Here is a 21,746-nt window from a genome sequence, read left to right as displayed (position 1 = left end):
TAATAAAGCCAGGAAGGAACCGTGTTCTATCTGTTTCTAAAGCACAGATCCTAATAGTCTCTCTCTTCCACGTAAAGATGTAGAAAAAGTGTGTTTTATAAAAACAGGCAGGTTTAGGCCTGTCAATAGTTTTCTGATCCTAACTTCAAATTCTCTGCCAACTAAAAACAGCCACAAGGTTAAAAAATATTAAAATAGTAATTTTTATTCATGTAGTCATTTTGGGGGGGTTTGATTCTTTATGAAACCTGTGTGAAAAATATAATATATAATTAAACAAACATATCACATGATAAATATACACATATACTATTGACTTAAAGTTATGTTCCAAAAAACACTATAGAAAATATTCAAGTTACAAATGCTACAGACACAGCAAGAGCTCATTTATATGAAGGAAAAACTATGTACTGCAGAAAAAAATATGTGAAAGGAAATTCAACAAAACATTAACTGTGATTAATTCTGAGCAGTAAGATTACAAATGATATTTAACTTATTGATTTTTCCAATCTTTTATTATAAACAATTCAAGTGGGATTTTACAGTTCAATATGCTTAACTTTTATTTTCTATGATGTATTTTATTCTATTTTTGTAAATTAATATTTGGATGAAAATAACTATTTCCCAATGAAAATATTTAGTGATACGATTGGCTTTTTAAATTTTGAAATACCTGAAATGTATGCCTTTAACTTTTAAAAGTTTTAACTGACACAGATCATAAAAGATGTATATAATTAATTTAGTACCATGTACTATTTAATACATGCATGCATTATGTAATGTTTTAATTGGGTTAAACGTATCTTCTCAGACATTTGTCACTTCTTTGGCATTAAAACTTTCAAAAATCTTACTTCTAGATTTTTGAAATATATAGTGCATTATTATTATCTCTAGTCATCTCGTGGTGCAGTAGTGCTCCAAAACTTTTTCCTTTTGTGCAGCTGATCAAACTACTAATCAGCCTTTCCTCAACCCTCCTCCCCTGTACAGTCTGCAGCCTTTAGTAACTGCTATTCTACTCTCAACTTCTGTCAGTGTTTTTATACTCCACATATGAATGTGATCATGCGCTACTTGATTTTCTGCATCTGGCTTATTTCACTTAACCTAATGACTTCCAAAATCCAATCATGCTGTCACAAATGATGGAATTTCATTCTTTTGTATGGCTGAATAGTATTGCATTACATATATATACACCATATTTTCTTGATCCAGTGATGAGCTGATAGACACTAAAGTTGTTTCCATTTCTTGATTACAATGAATAGCTCTATAATAATCATGGGAGTGTAAATGTCTCTTTCACATAATGATTTCATTTTCTTTGGATATATACCCAGGAATGGAATCAATGGATCATGAGATCATTCTATTTTTAATTTTCTGAAGAACATCCCTACTGTTTTTTTATCATGGCTGTGCTAGTTCAAATCTTTTTGGGGGGCCAGGTTGAGGCAGGGTCTCCCTTTGTAGTTCAGGCTGGGCATGGACTCACTATGTAGACCAGGCTTGCCTCGAACTCGTGGTGATTCCCCTTCGTCAGCCTCCCGAGTGCTGGGATTACAGGCTTGCACCATCCCATCCAGCTCATTTACTGGTTCAAATCTTATCAACACCATACAAGGTTTTCCTTTTCTCCACATTTTTCAGCACCTCTTAGCTTTAAAAATGCATCGGGCGACCCCGTAGTTTTCATCTATTTTTTCAATATTTACATTTTGTCCAATTTTTTCAACTCCAATTTTTTCTCAAAAGAATAAACACACAGAATTTTAAAGCCTGGAGCATCTTACATTTGCAATCTATTGGAAACAACTTCAAGGGCCATTTTAGCCACTTTTCTCATTGCTGGGTCAAAATACCCAACCCTTCAACTTACAGGAAGAGAGATTTATCTTGGCATATGGTTACAGTTCATAACTGGCTAGCTCCAAGGAAGAAATGGCATGGTGGAAGAATCAGACAGAGGAAAGGTGTCTGGGAAGAAGAGATTAAAGGGAGGATCCAGGGAAGAGATATACCATTCCAGGTCACACTGCAGTGACCTACCTCTCCCTGCATGATCTTATGCCCTAGCATCACACCTGACTATGGATTGATCAATGGACTATTTGGCATAGCACCTCCATGATTCGCTCATCTTCCAAGCACATGAGGCTTTTGGGTTATATTCCAGATCTAAACCAGAACAAGGGCTAATTCACAATAAATTTTTCCCTCTTAACCTTACACGTGAAAATGAAGTATTAATGTAATGTCACACTGTGAGATCTAATAATATTACTAGTCTTTCCAAATCTAGTTCTAAGTCTAGCTTGGAAGGTAATGTAATTTTATATTTTTTGGATATACAGTTAGAAACCCCTAATTATCTTCCACCACGAGTTGGGATGAGGTAAAGGTAGATCCAGAATGCCATGCCTTTTTGATATGTAACTTTTTTCATTGAGTTTATCGGTACTTTTTAAGTATACAGTACAGTTACATTCATCGTTGGGGTCTTGTATCTTTACATGACAGGTCTTGGTTCTCATTTTCTACCCTTGTCCCTGCCCTCCCTTCACCCCCTCCTCCCTTCCCTATTTAAAAAGTCTTTGTTTCCATTTTTTCCTTTTCTTATATTTTTTCTTTTCCCTTATTTCCTTTCCCCTACCCTTCTCACTTCATTTGACCCAGGTATCCCTCTGCTGGATATCTTTCCAAAAGAATCCTACCACAGCGATATATGCACAACCATGTTTATAGTGGCACAGTTTGTAATAGCTAAAATTTGGAAACAGCCCAGCTGCCCATCAGTTGGAGACTGAATAAAGAAGATGTGTTTTTTCTATAAATGGAATACTACTCAGCCATAAAGAATGAGAAACTAGAGTCATTCATTGGAAAATGGATGTATATTGAGACCATACTCTTGAGTAAAATACATGGGACACACATATGTAAATACTGAATAGTTTCTCTGGCGTGAAAAACTGAAAGTGATATAAAACTTTGAATAAAATATACCTTAGTTCTTTTGCTTGGGAAAGAAAAGATATAGGACAAAGAGTATTTTTGAGTCAGCAGAAACAGATAATTTCATTTCGTTTTTCCTGACACTTTACATCAAGAAAATGAAGGACTTTGTTCCTCTTCTTTCCTCACTAATCGTTTCTGACATGCACCTGGCCAACCAGCTTGAGTTACTGTGTCTACAGCCGTCTGTCGCAATCATTCAGTTTGAGAATCTGAAATCGACATCTGTCCCCAGATTGTGCTCCTCACATGTACTTAGATGACATCATTGTTATCTATGCTTCATCTGTCACTCACTGTTGTCAGTTCCTTTATTTAAGGGGAATCAGAACAATTTTGCTGGATATTTTAGATTAAACATTTTGTTGGAATTAAATTATCCTTATATAAAATCAAGTGCTTTTTTATGTTATTAACACTTATTGGTGAGCAATCTGTGAAATAATACTATGAAATATTAAGGTGATTGTTTGCTTTTGCTCAGGAAGTTAATAATCTGATATGGTTATAGAATTCCAAGTTATACAAAGTTCAATAGTTTGACTTACCCAGAGCCTTTAACATTTCAGTGTACACTGGGGTCTCCAACTATGAAACTATATTTATCATTTTCCAACCCAATTTCATTCTAAACATTTTTCCTTCTCCATCTACCAATAAGCAGATATACTCTTTGCAGACATACTGGTTTGGAAAGAAATCCTTGCTGCACAAGCATAGGCATTACCTGGGAAATTATTTGCAATGAAGAATCTTAGACTCCACTCTGCCGTACTGATTCAGAATCTTTGTATTAAAAAAAAGTCCCAGTTTTAGTGACTTTTCATTGCATAACAGCTGACTAGCTATTGTAGTTAAATATTGCTAAATTTTTTCAAATATGTAATCTGTTCTTCATTTTTAGACAAAAGCTTTAACTTTTTATATGTCTGAGGGTTAATTTTCCAGTAGAAGCAGAGTGAAAAACTCCAAAGTTTTTAGCCTATTAGTAAAAGGACTTTGCCCACAGTTATCAGGGATGGAATTGAATGTTTAAAAATAGACTTCAGGAGGGCTGGGGATTTAGCTCAGTGGTTCTGCCATCTGCCTCGCAAGCAAAAGGACCTGAGTTTAATCCCCAGTATAAAAAAAAGTGTAAGATTTCAAAAATAGACTTCAGGTATTCTGATTAACATCAGAATTTAGAAGTAATTAGAGTTTCCATATACTCCCCTATACCACATTTCAGTACATCCTCCGCCATGATCAATGTCCCCTATCAGAGTGGTGCAATTGTCACAGCTGATGAACATACTTCGATATGTTATTATCACTTAAGGCCTACACTTTGCAGCAGAGTGCACTGCTGGTGATGCACATTCTATGGGTTTTGAAAAACATATAATGACATGTCTCTATTACAGAGTCATGCAGAACAGTTTCAATCCCTGAAAATGCTTTGTTCTTGGCCTAAGTAGTTGCCCCTTCCTTCCTCTAAGCATTGATCATTTTACTGTCTCTGTAGGGCTTTGTTTGTCTTTTTTTTTTTTTGGGCTTTTTTTTTTTTTTTTTTTTTTTTTTTTTTTTTTTTTTGCGGTACCTGTGATTGAACTCACGACCTTGCACTTGCAAAGCAGGTGGCATCACCACTTAGCTAGATCCCCAGCCCACTCTATAGTTTTGTCTTTATCCAGGATATCATATAGTTGGATCTCTGCAGGATGGAGCTTTTTCATATGTGCTTGTTTCATTTATTAATATACATTTAAGCTTCATTTATGTTTTTTCATAACTAGATAGCTCATTTGTATTCAGTACCAAATAATATCTCATTATGTGTGTATCACAGTTATTTCTCCTTTCACCTACTAAAGGACATCTCTGTTGCCTCTAAATGTTGACATTTATGGATAAAGTTGCAGTAAAAATTTATGTGCAGGTTTTTGTGTAGATATGTTTTCAGCTCCTTTGGATAGAATGCCAAAGAATATGGTTGCTGTACTGCATAATAATAGTATATTCAGTTTTGTAAGAAATTGCCAAACTGTCTTTCAAAGTGGCTTTATCAGTTTTGCACTCCCACTATACATGAGAGTTCCTGAAATTGAATTTTCATAGACATTTTAATAGTTATTGCTTAGAGAAGCCTAGAGATTTAATTAGTGCTCTAATATTATTTTAGACAATATATTAAATTAAATAGTACAATATAATGTTATTAACTATAGTAATCATCTTGGACAATAGATCTTTTATGTATTCATCCTATTTAAATTGTATAACCTTTGACATTGTGATTATGGTCTAGAAGAATTTGTATTACTGAAAAATACTTGTCTTGGGGTTGTAGCTCAGTGGTGGAGCGGGTGCTCAGTACACGCAATAACCCAAGTTTGCTCCCCATCACCAACAAAAATTAAAAGAAAAAGAAAAACGCTAATTTTACTTGTTCTAACAATAAAAAGAACAGCTATGTGAGGTAATACAAAAGATTTTAGCTCATTTAGCCATTTTAGAATATATACAGAATATATATTTGAAAATTTTCCATCAATTTAAAAATTAAAACAATAAAATGGATCAGGAAAGAATTATTTGATGGAAACTAGACATTTTATTATTACCTAATAATTTTTATCCTGATATCACAAAGCATGTATAAGAAAAATTTGCACAATATCAAATCATACACATTTATTAAAAGGCATGCACGATGTATAAATAGCTGCTATGATCTGAGTGGTAGTCTGCTTTAAAATTCATGCTGAAATTTAATCTTCTAATTCATAGTTGATAGTATTAAAAGTGGGGCATTTGAGAGGTAACTAGGATTAAAGAGGCTATGTTGTATTAGTGGCTATAAATATAAGAAAAGGAAGACAGACCCCAGTTCACAAGCTTGCCATGTCTTTCCAGGTGAGGTCCTGCACCTCCTTGATCCTCTGCAGAGTCCCCACAAGCAAGAAGGACCTCAGCAGATAGAGACACCTGATCTTGAACCTCCCAGCCCTCAGAACTGTGAGCAGAAAGAACTTTATTTTTATAAATTATTCAGTCTGAGATATTCAGTTTCAAGAACAAATAAGTTAGCTAAGACAATGGCTAACTCCATTTGTAGTTTAGAAATGATTTAAATTGTAACAAGATCATGTGCAAGTTATCAGTGGTAGGTTAAATTTTTAACACTTTACTTGTTTTAACAACTCTGTACTTCAAATTAACCGAATAGTTTCCCTGGTGTGAATAATCTGCAACAATGCATAAGATCCTAATAAGATTACTGACATTGAGAAAAGGGAAGAAAGGAGCTAAAGGTGTAGGGAAGGTGGGATGGGTAGGGGAAGAGTAAAAAGGGAAAAGAAAAAAAGTGAGATAATGAAAAGATGAAAATAAAGTGTTTGTAGATGGGGAGGGGAGGAGGGGGTGAAGGGAGGGTAGGGGTAAGGGGAAAAAATGAGAATCAAGACTTGTCATGTAGAGGTACAAGATCCCAACAATGAATGTAACTGTACTGTATCCCTAAAATGTACCAATAAACTCAATTAAAGCTGGAAAAAAATTAAGTGAGAAATAGCTACAATTTTAAGTCATTCTTTTATTGAGAATTTAAAGGCCTTTTATTTTAGAAGTTGGCTGGAAGAACATTGGGAAAGTATGTAAAAAGATAGGTAATGTTTGAGTTTTGATTCCCAAATCCAATTCTAACTCGTGTACTAGTTCCTGTCTTAGTCAATATCAGACCTCACTGAAACTCTTTGCTGTCAAATAAATATGATGATTGGAACCTTCCTGCATTTTCTAAGAATGGCAAGGAATCCTTTGAAGATGGAGTAAAGTGAGGAAAGGATAGAAAAGATCAAGGAACTCATGGTAGGAAGGCTGAGGGTGGGTGTGGGGGTGGTGATGAGGTAGGGAGTTAAAGGCTCTGCTAAGTATTTGACATTCTGCTCTGACGGAAATGGAAAGCCAATTGAAGATCTCTGATTAGAGGAGAGAGACAGACTAATGAATAATTAAGGGATTTTGTATATGTATAAATGTGTGTACTATTTGTCGTGTGTCCGCATACTGTTGAAATCTTTGACAGGTGTGTCTGTGTTAGATTTATATTTTGCATTGTCCTCATTACCTACCTTCAGCATTTAATTATATTGTGACTGAATAAATAGCTTTCAATGGAATATGGATCCACTGATTTGGACAATTAAAGAAATGCTTTATCTTTTATAAAAATGTAATTTAACAAATGAAATTTGGATGTGCAGAAAAAGTAAGAAGTTTAGTTTTTTGGTTTATTTTTTGGTACTGGTGATCGAACTCAGGACCTTGAGCTTGCAAGGCAGGCGGCAGCACCACTGAGCTAAACCCCCAACCCAAGAATTTTAGTTTTAACAGCCAAAGCCACTTCATTTTTAAAACACAACGGCATTTCAATTTTTACAGACCTTAGAAATGTCATTTATTTCTGGTTGTTTATTTTAAATAACTTGGATTTTTTTAGGTGGAATATTCTGAACTGCTATATGCAGTCAGTCAAGCTTCTGGATATCATAAATGTCCCAATAAAATTCAATTCTCTACCATGTGATAATAATTGGAGCTCAATATAGAGAAACTAGCTGGAGATTATCTTTCTTACCTCAAATTCATTTATTCAGCTGGTGTTCACTGAATAGAATAGAGAAAAATAAATTTCATATTTCTTGCTGTGTAGATGAAGTTGATCTTGTTAAATGATATATTAGGAATACAGATTAATGCCATTATATCATGTGATTTATTTGGTATTATGACAGATCATATAAGTGTTCAATATACATACGAATTTAATTAAAGTTCAGTATACATGACTTCTGAGCAATGCTAGTTCTACCTTTTGGCTTTAAACTTATAAGAGAGATATTATGATAAAAAAGACCAGATACTGTCCAGGGAATTTTAAGTGAGTGGTTACATCCTAAATAAATCTAAAATATTTTCATTAAAAAGCGATAAGCTAGTGTCCACAAACTCAGATTACAATGGAAAATTAAATTTCCCATTATAAGCTAACTACAAATTTAGCATCATTAGTTTCCCTCTATTTTGCATCTTTGCACGATTAAATTTTTATTTATTTTAAACTTTAAGACTTCAATGCAGCCCAGTGAAAAAAGGCCTTGTAAGTGAAGGAGTTCTGGATTTTTTTCTGTAGCAGACACTAAAGAGTAAAGCACTTCTCAAAAATTCCTTAGCTTCTTTGATCCTGAGTTTGGTTGTCACGAATATAAAATAATGTATTTATATGTAATTTATATATATTTTATAGAAATAATATGTACGTTTACAATATCAAATGCACACACCATCTAACATTTGTTCCTGTTAAGTATCAGTTCTACACTGATAAGCTCTTCGTATCTATTTAGTTTAAATATTTCTGCCATATAACAGGTGCTTGTAGAATGTTTGTTCCAAAGTTTACAATTAAAACATACAAATGTATAATCTTGAAACAGAAGTCATCACATGGTTTATGTTTGAAATTTAGCATTATACTTACAAATTTATGAAGATTTTGACAGATAAACCGATAAACATCAAAAAGGACGACACATGCAAAGTAATTTAGGGCTTTAACATTTCAATGTTTAAATGTTATGTTACTTGTTTTCATGTTTAATTTAGCATTGTGGTCAAACATTAGACAAAAGAATAAAGAGGTCTACCTTTATTTCAATATGTATGGCTGCAATGCAGGCCATATTAATCATTTCTTATTTAACATTGGGGTTAGATTTTCATTTTCAAGGTTGATAACCATGTTGAAGCTCTCAGGCAACCACACTCAGAGAGTTCATAAACTAAGGTCTTTACTCTTGGTCCACGTTAGACCAGGACAGGATGCACTACTGTGCACAGAATGGAAAAGGTGCGTAGTTTTAACTCTGGAAGAATAGAGTTTGTAGGAAAAAATGGCAAGTTATCTTATGGGATTAGAGTTTGGGGTCTGCCTTTAGAACACATTGGTCTTGATTCCTGAATCTTCTAATTATTTGTGTGGCAGTTTAAGCAAATTACTTAATCTTCCTGGACCTCAGTCACTCCAAGATAAAATTTGATAAGACAGTGACAGCAGCTAGTGCTCAGGTTTGCTGTACTGAGTCATCATATCCAAATAAGTACAAGGCACTGAGGCTGGCTCTTAGCAGCCTTAGAAAATGGTTCCTACTCTTCTAACTAAGCAAATTATAGTCGAGAGTTTTGTTTGTTTTACCAAGTAGCTAATTTTGGAATATGTACTTTGTCCTAGAAATCATGTGGAAGAAAAAGGAGAAACAAAGCACACACACACACACACATACACACACACACCAGACTATATTTTTAGCATAACTCTGAAAATAAACAAGCTCGCAGTTGCATATATATAGTGAAGCCATACAGAACTCATATGATCTGAAAGCATTATGGGGATGAGCAGGGAGGGCAGCGGAGGTCCAAGGGCTGACAGCTCTCACATGTATTCAGCAAGCAGTTGCTTTCCAGATGAAAGCATTTCTCTTGAGAAGAGATCATTGCAAGTGTAACTAAGCCTGAACACCTCAAGATCACTGTGAAAGAGAGGCACAGGTTCAGAATGTGTCCAGGAGCACATAAGTGACAGCGAAATGTAAAAACACGTGACAGTGAATGAAGGGGCTTTCAGGGGAACTAGAAGATCCGGGCTGGCAGGGAAGGTTCACCTGAAACAGGCTAGATTCAGAGCCGGGGCCGGGCTGGCTAAAGGGAAGGCTGTATTAAGACATTCGCTGTAGAGACAGAGGAGGGGAACCGGGAGCTGTGAAGCTGAGAATGTTGTCCTGGTGCTCCTGGATCCCCACTTCGTACTAGATGTCCAGGAAAATCCACCCTATTGAAATGCAAGAGACAGGAAATGAGGAAACTCTGCCTACACACGAAGGAACTATAGGTTAAAGATGAGAGAAATTACATGTATTCTTTCAGATAATAGGAAACCTCATCTGGAAATGGTTTCTACAAAGCAGATTAAAACTGTAACTTAGTGTTGCATAAGAAATAAAACAACCAACTGAAACAATTCTTAGAAGAGAAATAATAGTTCTGCGGGAAGGTCACAGGATACAAGGGAAGTTTTCAAGGGACGGTGACTGGAGCACTGGAAGCCTGACCCTGAAAACGGGAGGACATGCAGTTTGAATCAATCTAACTCACTGGATAAACAGAAAATCAAATTCTAAAATGAAGACTAATTACAGTGTGCTTCTAACATTGTAGGTAGCCACCACAGAAAGCACAGCAAGAGATAGAGAGGAAATAAATGAAAGGCATGCTATGGAAATAAAAGCAAAGAGATTAAAAAGATAAACCAGGGCTTCTGGTTGAAATGGCTGATTTACGTAAATGGTGATGGGAATACACGAGGTGAGCCAATCCTATCTGGTATTCTAGAAAGAAAAGATGCTATTCGGTGCAACTGTGACTATGCTGCCCTGTGCCCAGCTGAAACACTCGCTTCCTCCGGCTCCCTGCCACCGAAGGTGCCCTTTGGGTACAGCTGTGGTGAGTGACATACGAATTGCAGTTTACTGGGAAAGCTTATCCTTTTCTGATATAGCTGCCAGCCCTATCTGTTTCAATCCCCTGTCTTCCTGGCCATGAAATGAACACAAAGTTAGCAGGAAATGACTGTCTCATACTTGAGGCAGGTTTCATGGGTAAAGAAGTCAGCATCTTGGAGAAAAGGAGGCAAAACAATACAAAGAACTGAGTTTTCTGTTATTTTTGTTGATTGGTAGAATGTTTTATTGACAGACATTATTAAAATATTGTCAAATTTAAAGGATGCAACCCGAGTTAAATAAGAAGTCTCTGGTATAAATTAAATTATGCTGTTAATGTTCATTCTTCTTTCCACCATTTCCAATCCTTAAATATATAGTCTAGCATTAATAGCTACTTTACTTTTGATGTTTTACTCCGTGTAAATGAGTATTTTGGGGGAAACCAAAATGATCGCATGGGGAATCTCCCAGAGGGAGTTAAATGAGGCAGCGTGCTGCAGGAGAATGAGAACAGAAAGCTGCAGCAGCAAACCCTAGGTCTGAATCTCATTTTAGACACTAAAGCCCATGTGTGCATGGGGACCTGAATGAAATCAACTTTGGCATCAATTTTCTCTGCATGAATCATATTAAGCCCTTCACATCATGACCTGGCAACAGGTGTTGCTCAATTAATGATAACAATGATGGCCAGTCTGACATACTGTAGTAGTACTGAGAATTCCAACCTCAATAGCACCAATTCTGTGGGGGATAAAGAGAAGTTATTAAGTCTACTTTATAAACTACAGTGGGGGTTAAATACTATAATCCACACAAAGAACAAATGTCCAGTGAATGCTAGCTGTTACAATTATTATTATTTCTCCAAATAACTTGCCTATTTTGGCTTCCGGTTTCTTTGAGTTGCCTGATAACTCAGAGTACAGTAAAAGAAAGAAGACTGCACCTGATAGTAGGCCTCATCCTTCCTGTCATAGTATACCTACCTCAGAGTAGCGCCTCTGAAAGTTTCTCCTGTATCAGCATTACTGCTGGCCATTTGCGGGCTTCTCAATGTGCTGCTGCGGTGTGACTCCTACAGGGCACCATACTGCTCCACATGGAGAGCACAGTGAGATCACTGACTCCTCCTCCACCAACAGACAATCATCAGTCATCAGATGAGTATTTACTGACTAGTAGGATACTGTAAATGTCCAGATGCCCCAAACACAGCAATAGTTGAACCATACTTTGAACAGAAATATCTTGTGTCATTATTACATATATATATATATGTTTCAAGAAATTAAGAAAATGATAAAAAATCCCAGCATGTAGGTTTCCTGGGCCAGCAGAAGGATTTTCTATTCAGTTTTTATGACTAACATCAACATAATATTTTTTAGTACCTATTGTATATATGCTTATTCTGTGTCTTTCTCTCTGAGATTTAATAAATGAACAGGAAGTCTTAAACAAAAATGATTTTTAAAGAATTTTGTTTAGTGCATATTTGCAGTATATGAAATTTGCATTCATCTTATGGAATAGGTACATGTTCATAACATATTTTTATTCTTTTTTATTACTCTTCAGCTCCCTAACAACCTCCCTCCCTCTGTTTCTAAATCTGTTATTTTTATTATTATTATTATTTGGTTCACGTTTGTGACATATAATGTTTACATTCACTATGGGTATTTGGGTACAGTTTAAATCATTTTATGACCCCCTTCCCCATATTTTTCCCCTCATCCCCGGTCTCTTTGACCCCTTCTCGATTGTAAAGGATCTATTTCCTTGTATTCTTGTATCAGCCTTTGATTTTGCTTTTTATTTATACTTTGCCTTACTCAAATGAGAGAAACCACATGGTATTTAAGCTTGCGGATCTGATTTATTCCCCTTAACTTTATGTTTTCAAGATGTATCCATTTTCCTACAAAAATGCCTCTAGTTCATTATGTATAGATATCACATTTTCCTTATCCATTTGTCTGCTGATGGACACTAATACTGCTTCTAAGACTTAGCTATTGTGAATCGTGCTACTATAAACATTGGAATGCATGTATCAGTGTAATATGATGTCTTTAGCTCTTCGGGGAAGATAACTAGAAGGAAAATAGCTGGGTCAAACGGAATTTCTAATTACAGTTCTTCGGAAGTTTCCATACTGATTTCCATAATAGTTGTACTAGTTCATATTCCCACTATTGATGAAAAAGGTTTTCTTTATCACTACTGCCAAGCCAGTATTTGTTATTATTTCATTTCTTAATGATTACCATTCTTTCTGGCTATTGTAAGATTTAATTTTTGTGTTGTTTTAATTTGAATTTCTCTAATGGCCAGAGAAGTCAAACTTTTTTCATTTTAATGGCCATTTGTACATCTTTTTCTGAGAAATGCCTATTAATTTCACTTGCTTATTTTTTGACTGGGTCTTTTATTTGGGGTTGGCTAACTTTTTGAGTTCTCTCTGTATTCTTGATATTAGTTCCCTGCCTCAGGAATAGCTGACAGTTTTTTCCCATTCCATAGGTTGTTTCTTCATTCTGTTGATGTCCATTCTGTTCGGAAAGCTTTTAAACTTGATATAATTCCATTTGTTGGTTTCTACTGTTATTTCTTGTGCAACTGGAGTTCTCTTCAGAAAATTTTTGCTCAGAATTATGACTTTAGATTTTTGCCTATTTTATCTTCCAGTATGTTGTTTGTTTTAATATTTCGATCTTTGATCCAGTTTGATTGCACTTTAGTGTATGGTGAGAGCTCTATGTCCAATTTAAGTCTTCTGCATATATAGATAGCCAGTTTTCCCAGTGCCATTTTCATTGTAACATTATTTCACTTCCTTGGTTAAATTAGTTTCTAGGTATTTAATTTTTCTTGATGCTATTGTGTTATTTTTTCCTAATTTCTTTCTTTTTGGTTTATTATTGGTGTACATGAAAGCTATTGATTTGTGTGTGTGTGTTGATTTTAAATCCTTCTACATTGCTGAAATTAGTCATTAATTCTAAGAGTCTTGTTGGAAATTATGTCATTTGCAAATAATGATAATTTTACTTCTTTTCTTCTTATTATCTCTTTTATTTCTTTCTATCGATTGATATGCTCTGGCTAATGCTTTGTTCACTATGCTGAACACAAGTGGTGACAGTGGGTATATTTTCTTGTTCCTAATTTTAGAGAGGAAGTTTTTAGTATTTCCTCAAATAACATGATGTTGGCCTTCAGTTTTTATTAAATGGCTTTCATCAGTTTCATGTAAGTTCCTGCTGTTCCTGTTTTCAGAGTTTTCATTGTAATTGGGTTTTGGATTTTGTCAAAAGTCTTTTCTGCATCTATTGACATGATCATGTGATTTTTGTCCTTGCTTCTTTTATGGTATTACATTTATTTATTTGCATATTATGAACCATCCTTGCAACCCTGGGATGAAATTTACTTGATTGTGATGTGTGATGCTTTTGATGATGTGTTGCATTCTATTTGTCAATACCTTATTTAAGAGTTTTTTCACTCATTAACTTTATTGGGACATTTTAAGTGTACAATATGCTGACATTCATTATTAGGAATTTATACCTTTACATAATAGATCTTGGTTCTTATTTTTTTCAAATTCCCCTGCCCTCCCTTCAATTCCTCCACCCCTCCTCTCTATTTACAAAGACTTTGTTTCCATTTTTTTCTTTTCTTATATTTATTCCGTTCCCTTCTTTCCTTTCCTGTACGCGTCCTACTTCCCCTTCCCCTTTAGAACTTTTCTTCCTATTTCACCTTATCTATTATACATATTCATCCTTATTTGCACTTTCAGTTTCTCACAGCAGAGAAACTATTCAGTATTTACACAGGTGTGTCCTATTTATTTTACTTAAGAGTATGGCCTCAATGTGCATCCATTGAAGATTTTTGTATCCATGTTCATTAAAGAGATTGGCCTGTGGTTTTATTTTTCAGTTCTGTCTTTTGTTTGGGGATCAGAGTGATTCTGACTTACAAAAGTTAGTTCCCCATACTTTTCAATTTTATTGAAGAGTTTGAGGAGTATTTGTAATATAACATCTTTAAATATTTTGTAGAATTCAGAAATGAATTCATCAGGTCCTTAGCTTTTTAAAATTGGTAGGTTTACTTTACTATGGCCTCAATTTCATTGCTTATTATTGGATTGTTCAAAATTTTTAGGTCTTCTTGATTTAGTTTTAGCAATTCTATAATTCTAGAAATCTGTCAATTTCTTCAAGATTTTCCAATTTTTTGGAATATAGATTTTCAGGGTAATTATTACCTTTCAATTTCAACAGTGTCCAACTTTATTTTGCCTTTTTCATTTCTAATTGCAGCTCTGTGAATATTTTCTCTCCTTCTTTTGGTAAGTTTAGCTAAGGGTTTATCTATTTTGTTTATTCTTTCAAAGAACCAGATCTTCATTGATTCTTCAAGAGCTGAAGGCTCTCGGTTTAATGCCATATTGTAAACTAGATTTTTTTTTTGTCTTTAGCAATGTATACTCAAGGACTTATTCAGCCAGTAAAGGTAAGATCAAGGAGATGCCTCATTAAAATATCCACTTACTGCAGTGACGAATACTCTTTCCTGGTTCACCTTCAACAAAGTTTAGAGATTATCACTACGAATAGCATTTCAACTTTGAAAAGTCCTGGAGCTTGACCCTAATTTTGACATGCTTCCAGAAATATAAACATAAGAAGCAGAGAGCCAAAATTCTATTTCTAACTTACAAGAAAGAAATGAGTTTCCAATCCAAGTTAATCCTAGTCCTAAATTTATTTTTGTAAAGTAAGTAGTGTCTGAAGGTACCGAATGATCAAGAGATTTTCTGGGCCCAAACCCAATTACAAATTCACCCATGAAGTAAAAGTAATCATGCTCATGGAGACTGTACACATGTTCATCTTCTTTAGAGTAGAAAAAAACTTTTCATACTTCATCCTATCTGGGATTACAGGGAATCACAGACAATTTTATACTTCTGTGAAGCATGATTAATAGAAGTTATTCAAAAGTCGTTTTCAATCTCAATTCCTATTAGGAACTTTTAATGTTGATAGCAGGAGAGGTGAAAAATTCTTTGGAAAAAGGCCTGGAAAGATAGATGATCTTTATTTGTAGATTTACTTGGATATGGCTGAATCTGAGATAGGAGAAAGCCACTTTTCTACTCGAACAATAGTGATTTTGACAATGCATATTATTCAAGGCTAGCCCATTTTGTCCCAGGTGTTATGGCAATCTTGAAAAATAATTTGGTAAAATTATTAAGCAATGTCTCCAAACAAAAAAGCTTCAGCCAAAGCCAGTAGAGCAAGAAGGAAAATAATCCGTGTTGCTCTAAAATAATTTGTATTTTTGTACAGAAATAAGATAGTGAAACCGAATATTATTTAAGAGTGGTGAACACTGTATCCGATGAGATGTCTTCCAGATGAACTCTTCGCTGTTTCCCTAGGAGGCTACACATTTCTGTGTCCTGAGTGAGGGGAGCAGAGGCTTCCTTGTTTACCAGGCCACTGCGCTGGGTATTCCTCATTTGTCCCTCCAGATCTGTTCTCTCCCATTCACCATCATCTTCTGTGCCCTTGTAGTCTAATCTCAGTTGATTGCATCCGTTGGGCCCTCTTGTTCTCTGGCAGAGGAAGATACCAAAGAGAGATCAGCGTAATTTTCCCTGGTCCTCTCTCCTAGGTCAAAATTAGGCAATGCCTGCTTTCCTTTCCCAAATATTTCAGTTACTAGTGGGTGGTCCTCGCCTAATAGACATAGGCTTTCTTGGAGTGCCAGTGGGTGATTCCTCAGGACTCGTCAGAGCTATCGGTTCTCTATGGTCTCTTCTGCTAGCAATGTGCTCCTTCCTCATCACTTTTTGGTTTTCTTTAATGTTGCTCATATGTTACCCTCACTGACTCTTCATTTAACCCTTGTGGGTGTGGTATCTACTTCCTGCCAAGAAATTGGTTGATAACACTTTTAAATTGTCACAATGCCCATTTTATAAGTAAGTAATAAATCTTTCTGGCTACTATTCTTTTTATGCAAAACATACTTAATACATTTAAAGTAGGTTTGATTCCATTTTAAGTCATAGGTACTTTTATCTTATAGTACTTCCAGGAGAATTGCTAGCTTTGTTTGCCTTTATATAACTTCATTTCAGTGACTATGATTGTAAAGAGTCAATGGATGAATATTTGGTTACTTTTCAAAAGTTCAAAGGTTAGAATTTAGAAATCATAAAAATTTCACTCATATTAACTCTAGTGTCAACAGTTTTCACGGTAGCACATCTTATTAAAATAAAACTACGGCCAGTTGGTTGAGGTCTGAAATTCTTCACATTTTCATTTTATTAGCTTTAAGGAGAAATATACTGTTCTCATATGGGGCTTTGAGCTTCTGAAATTCATGTCAATATGAGCCAGAGAAAGAGACTTAGGATTACCCACAGCCCAGCCCATTCTGTGGTGTTCTGAAGGGAACTGATGAAAGTAGTCTTCTGAGATAGAGATTTCACCAACTAGAAAAATTACTTACTCCACTGTTACGTTTAGGAAACAAAATTAGTATTTTAAGAATTGTTGCTGTGTTATTAGATCCTTATTTTTCCAAAGATTCCATAGATAGCTTCCATAACAGCATCTGAAGAACTTTTAAAAGTGCAGATTCCCTGGGTCTAATGAGTATCTTACTGAAGCCTGGGAGTATTGTCTCAATAAAATTAATATTAATTTTATCTACTGCCTCAGTAATGTCATACGAAATCTGAGAACCACTGTGATATTAAAGCCCTACAACAAGATCCTTTCCATGAGAGAAAGGGATCTTAAATTTGATTTATCTGAATATAAAAGAAATACTAATATATAAGATGAAGTTTAAAAAAATGTGGAATGAAAATTTTGATATAACTTCTGTAAATTCTGAATAAATCATTATATTTTAAATCAGTGATTACTTTAAGTAGATAATACCTGTAATTCTGTAAGCAATAAAATCACCATGATTTTTAAAAGTTTAACAAATGACATGGCACTTTCTACCTCCTGTTATTTTTCTATGAGCCAGGCTTTGCTGATATTTGTTGTGTCCTTTAAAGCAGGTATTTTGCCTTTTACATTTCATATAGTCTGTAGTTCTATTACCATATTGCAGGGATGTAATAGATACTTTTTAGAAATAATGAATGAGTGGAGAAAGTAATATTTTGGACATAAGATTAAATGTGTGTGCTTGTGACGTGTTTAGGCAACAATAAAAGATCCAGTAGCAAGGTTGACCATTGTATTATTGAGTTCTCAGGGAGAATGCTTTGTGGTATGTAGAAGAGTCATATATTTATTAAACTCTGAAAAGAAATTTAAAAATAACTTGCTCTGGACCTTTAAGTTTGTAAGAGACTTAAATGAGGAAAGAGTTTCTGGCATAGACTTATAAACAAATGGTTAAAGATGATGGTTCAACTTGAGTTAAATAGCATGAAAACTATTTGCAGAACAATAATGATGGCAAGTAGAAAGTTGAATAAGTGACAAGACATAGGATTAAAAAGAAGAAAGAGTGTTGATCAAGTAAAGGTTGTAGAACTTGGAGAGTTCAAAAGCCTAAGAAGTACTTAACCTCCTAAGTGATTGGCAACCACTATTAGATGAAGGGGAAAGAGGAGGGTTGAGGTATAATTGTCTTTCTTTTTTATTTTGGGCCATATGGCTTGGCGGATGTATAGGACATAATGAGTTGCAAATAATATAGGCTCCGTGATGCCTTGCATACAGTGCTTTCTTCTTCCTGCTATTTTTTTTCTGTATCTAGTATTTACTGATAGTTTCTGATTTCTTTGAAAGAAGAAACCATCTATTTTACATTTCATATGGTCTATATCTCTTAGCTCAGTTTCTGACACTTAAGGGAATTGATATTTGTGGGAATGATAAATAAAATGAGATTATCATATTAATGGGAAAAAGGAGAAAAGGAAGAAGAGAGAGAGAGAGACAGATAAAGAGACACAGAGAGGTGTTTAGGCATTAGATTAGATTAGGTGACTTAAAACAAAAATGCAAAACAGTGGTAGATAAATGATACTTCTTGAAAACAAAAAATAGTCATATAGTTATTAAATAATCAAGAAAATAAAAAGTCAACCTTCAGCTGCACCTTGATAGTTGTAAGAGATTTGGCTAAGAGGAGAGGTTCTGGCAAGAAGTGACATGCAATAACTGAAGATGTTGGAGCCAGGTAAGTCAAACGTTGTAAGAAAAAAGTAGAGAACAATGTTGATGATAAAAAGTTGAATACTTGACAGGATGTAGGACTAACAGAAAAGAGTTAAGCAAATATACTCAGGATTTGGAGAAAGAGCTTGGGAAGACCTAGCTTGACACCATAGGTGATTGGCAATCACTGTAAGTGTAAGTGTGGGAGAAGAAGAGTTGAGTTGTATTTGTCTCCCCTTTGACATGAGGGCCATAGAGTTTGTAGGGCAGAGAGGATATAATGAGTTTCAAATAACATAGGCTCTTTGGTCTCCTTCAGATGAGTTCTAATGGATAGAAAATAAGTAATGCCTTTTGAGTTCTTCCTCTCACTATGGGTCTTAGGTACAAATGATGTTATGAAAAAATTAGAAACGTGGATAGAGGCGATGGTAAATATTCCTTTATCAATAATTATTTACAAAGTCCTGCCTTCTTCTAAATCCTCACAATCCACTGTGTGAACAGAAACTTCTGCAGAAAACAATTTGAGAATGAAATCAAACTATTTTACCAAGTGAAGAGAGACACAGGGAGACCCTTCCACCTAAAAATATCTAAATTATATATCAACCTAATGAATACAATGTGGTAATATAGCTTCAGAATATAAAGAGGTAGTGCTAAAGTCATGATATTGCCCCCCCATATCTTATGAATAACTGAACCTGACTAAATGGCAAGTACCTACTTTTGCTGGGGAAGAGCCAGAGCCTCACACATTTTCAACAGAAACACAACTTACAGAGCAAGATATGCCACAGTACGGGTTTTATGACATTATAAAAAGAGAAAATTACCAATTATTTGAGTGGGGTTTCCACTCCAGGAAGATGGGACTACCTTTCTCTTATGCCAACTGCTGATTTCCTCTAGTGTTTGCACTGCATTTGGCAAGCTGCCATCAGTCCTGAGTCAGGCTCAAGATATTCTGCCGCTAAGTTCCTTTCAGCACATACAGCATAATTTAGCTACCTACTACAGTACTCCACTTATGTCTGACAGAATCAAACCACAAAACACCTGGATTTCTGCAGTACCAAGGAAGAGAATGTCACTGTTTCTTAATGGAAGAGACGAAAAGGAACCATTTCACCAAGCCAGCACTGGGTCATGTTTGAGTCCAGCAAAAGAGCTTTCTAGAGCCATGTAGAGATTGCTCTCTAAGTATCTCTTCGGTCTGCTCATCCCAGTTCACAGAGGTAACTGCTGAGAGAAATTTCTCGGCATTAAGGCAGTGTAGGGAGCAATCAACTAGACCATACGGGAGTGTGCATAACAAAATGCCTGCTGCTGAAGTAATGTCTAGCTCTGATTTTAGTTTCTCCAATAAGAAAGCAAAAACAAGTAAAATGGAATTTTAAAAGTTTTTGCCTGAATAGTTTTAGAATATTTTACCCACTTACATATATTTTACATTTTATTATTTTTTAAAATTATGGATATAATTTATAGTTGTTTTAGTGAATTTCTTCCAAATTGTGATGCTTAAGGGACACTTGAAGAACTGAGATAGGGGAGAAAATACTTAGCTGGGAAATGATTTCATTTAAATCTTGGTGTCCATTTATCATGAAGAAAATTTTATGATAACTACACTTCATATTAATTGCCAAGTAGGGTGACTAGGTATGTGTGGCTAGTATAGGTAGTTTTTGAAATGAGTGGCTGGGAAGAGGACAACATACCCCAGCTTTTTGTCCACACTTTAACAACTCTCCAGGAATTTTATGTTAGGCAGAAGCAATCCATTGACTCAGGGAGGGATAATAAATATACTGGAAAAATAGAGGAAAACTGGCAATTGAGCCCGTTTTGGTACTGTCTGGAAACAGCCCTGGGACCTGCAAAGAAAGAGATCCCTACTGCAGGGAAAAGAGGCAGAATAGCATGTGCGAGTGTCCCCAGTGTTTACCAGATATCTCAGTTACTTTCCTTTTCTTGCTGAGACCAAATACCCGGCATTCAAAGTTAAAGGAGGAAAGATTTATTTAGCTTACAGTTTGCAGAAGTTTCAGTCCATAATCTGCCGGCTCCAAGGCAGGATGGCGTCGCAGAGAACAGTTCATGCTCAGCAGAAGGTAGCAAAGCAACAAGGGAGGACCATATCTCTTTCTATGGCTTATATCTCATCCAGGCTACTTAGGGCGGGTAGTACCCACACCTTCGATCTTAGTGCCCTCAGTCCTAGGATTGCGCTATGAATTGATTCCAGCTTCGTATACTCTAGACCCAGCCACATCTGAAGAAAGCCCACTTGTCATGACTTTGGGGGGATGTTTAGACACCAGCCATAATACCAGGCATTCAGAGAGCTGCACAGATAAGACATCTCTGTGTACATTTTTTATTATGGCAGAAGATTTGCCACATACAGAGAAGGATTTGTCTTCTATGATTACAATATTCCACTGGATTTACCTGAAAATTTTGCTGCACATAGTTTTGACTTTGCGATAGCAGAGCCTTCTTATTTGGTGAAGAACGTCTCAAAGAATCAGGAAACATAAAGATCAGGCAACATAAAGTACCTGTCTGGGGGCAAGGATTGTGCTGTGCACAGGGGCTACCCTGGGAGCACCCACAGTGCAGCTCCTGGGAGTGAAAATGTGCACATTTCTTCTAAAACATATCTGCAACTTGTCAAGTTAGTTTAACTGTTCCATGGATTATGATTCTGGGCCAGATTGTGGAATCTAAATACAGATAAGTGACTAGTACAGTAAAGGACCTCATGTGACATTTCCCTCTTTAGTCTCTTTCAACTGAGAAGTTATAATGTTCTCCCAAATTCTGCCCCAAACTGGGGCTGTCCTGGCCCAACTTTCCAAATAAGAGGTACAGCTTCTCATTTTTGTTCCCGTGATGCTGTTTGGGATTATTCTGTCAACCTGAATCC

Source organism: Fukomys damarensis, unplaced genomic scaffold, assembly GCF_012274545.1.
Source record: "Fukomys damarensis isolate Sample0158 unplaced genomic scaffold, DMR_v1.0_HiC HiC_scaffold_39, whole genome shotgun sequence".
Classification (NCBI taxonomy): domain Eukaryota; kingdom Metazoa; phylum Chordata; class Mammalia; order Rodentia; family Bathyergidae; genus Fukomys; species Fukomys damarensis.
Note: the sequence above shows the minus strand (reverse complement) of the source record.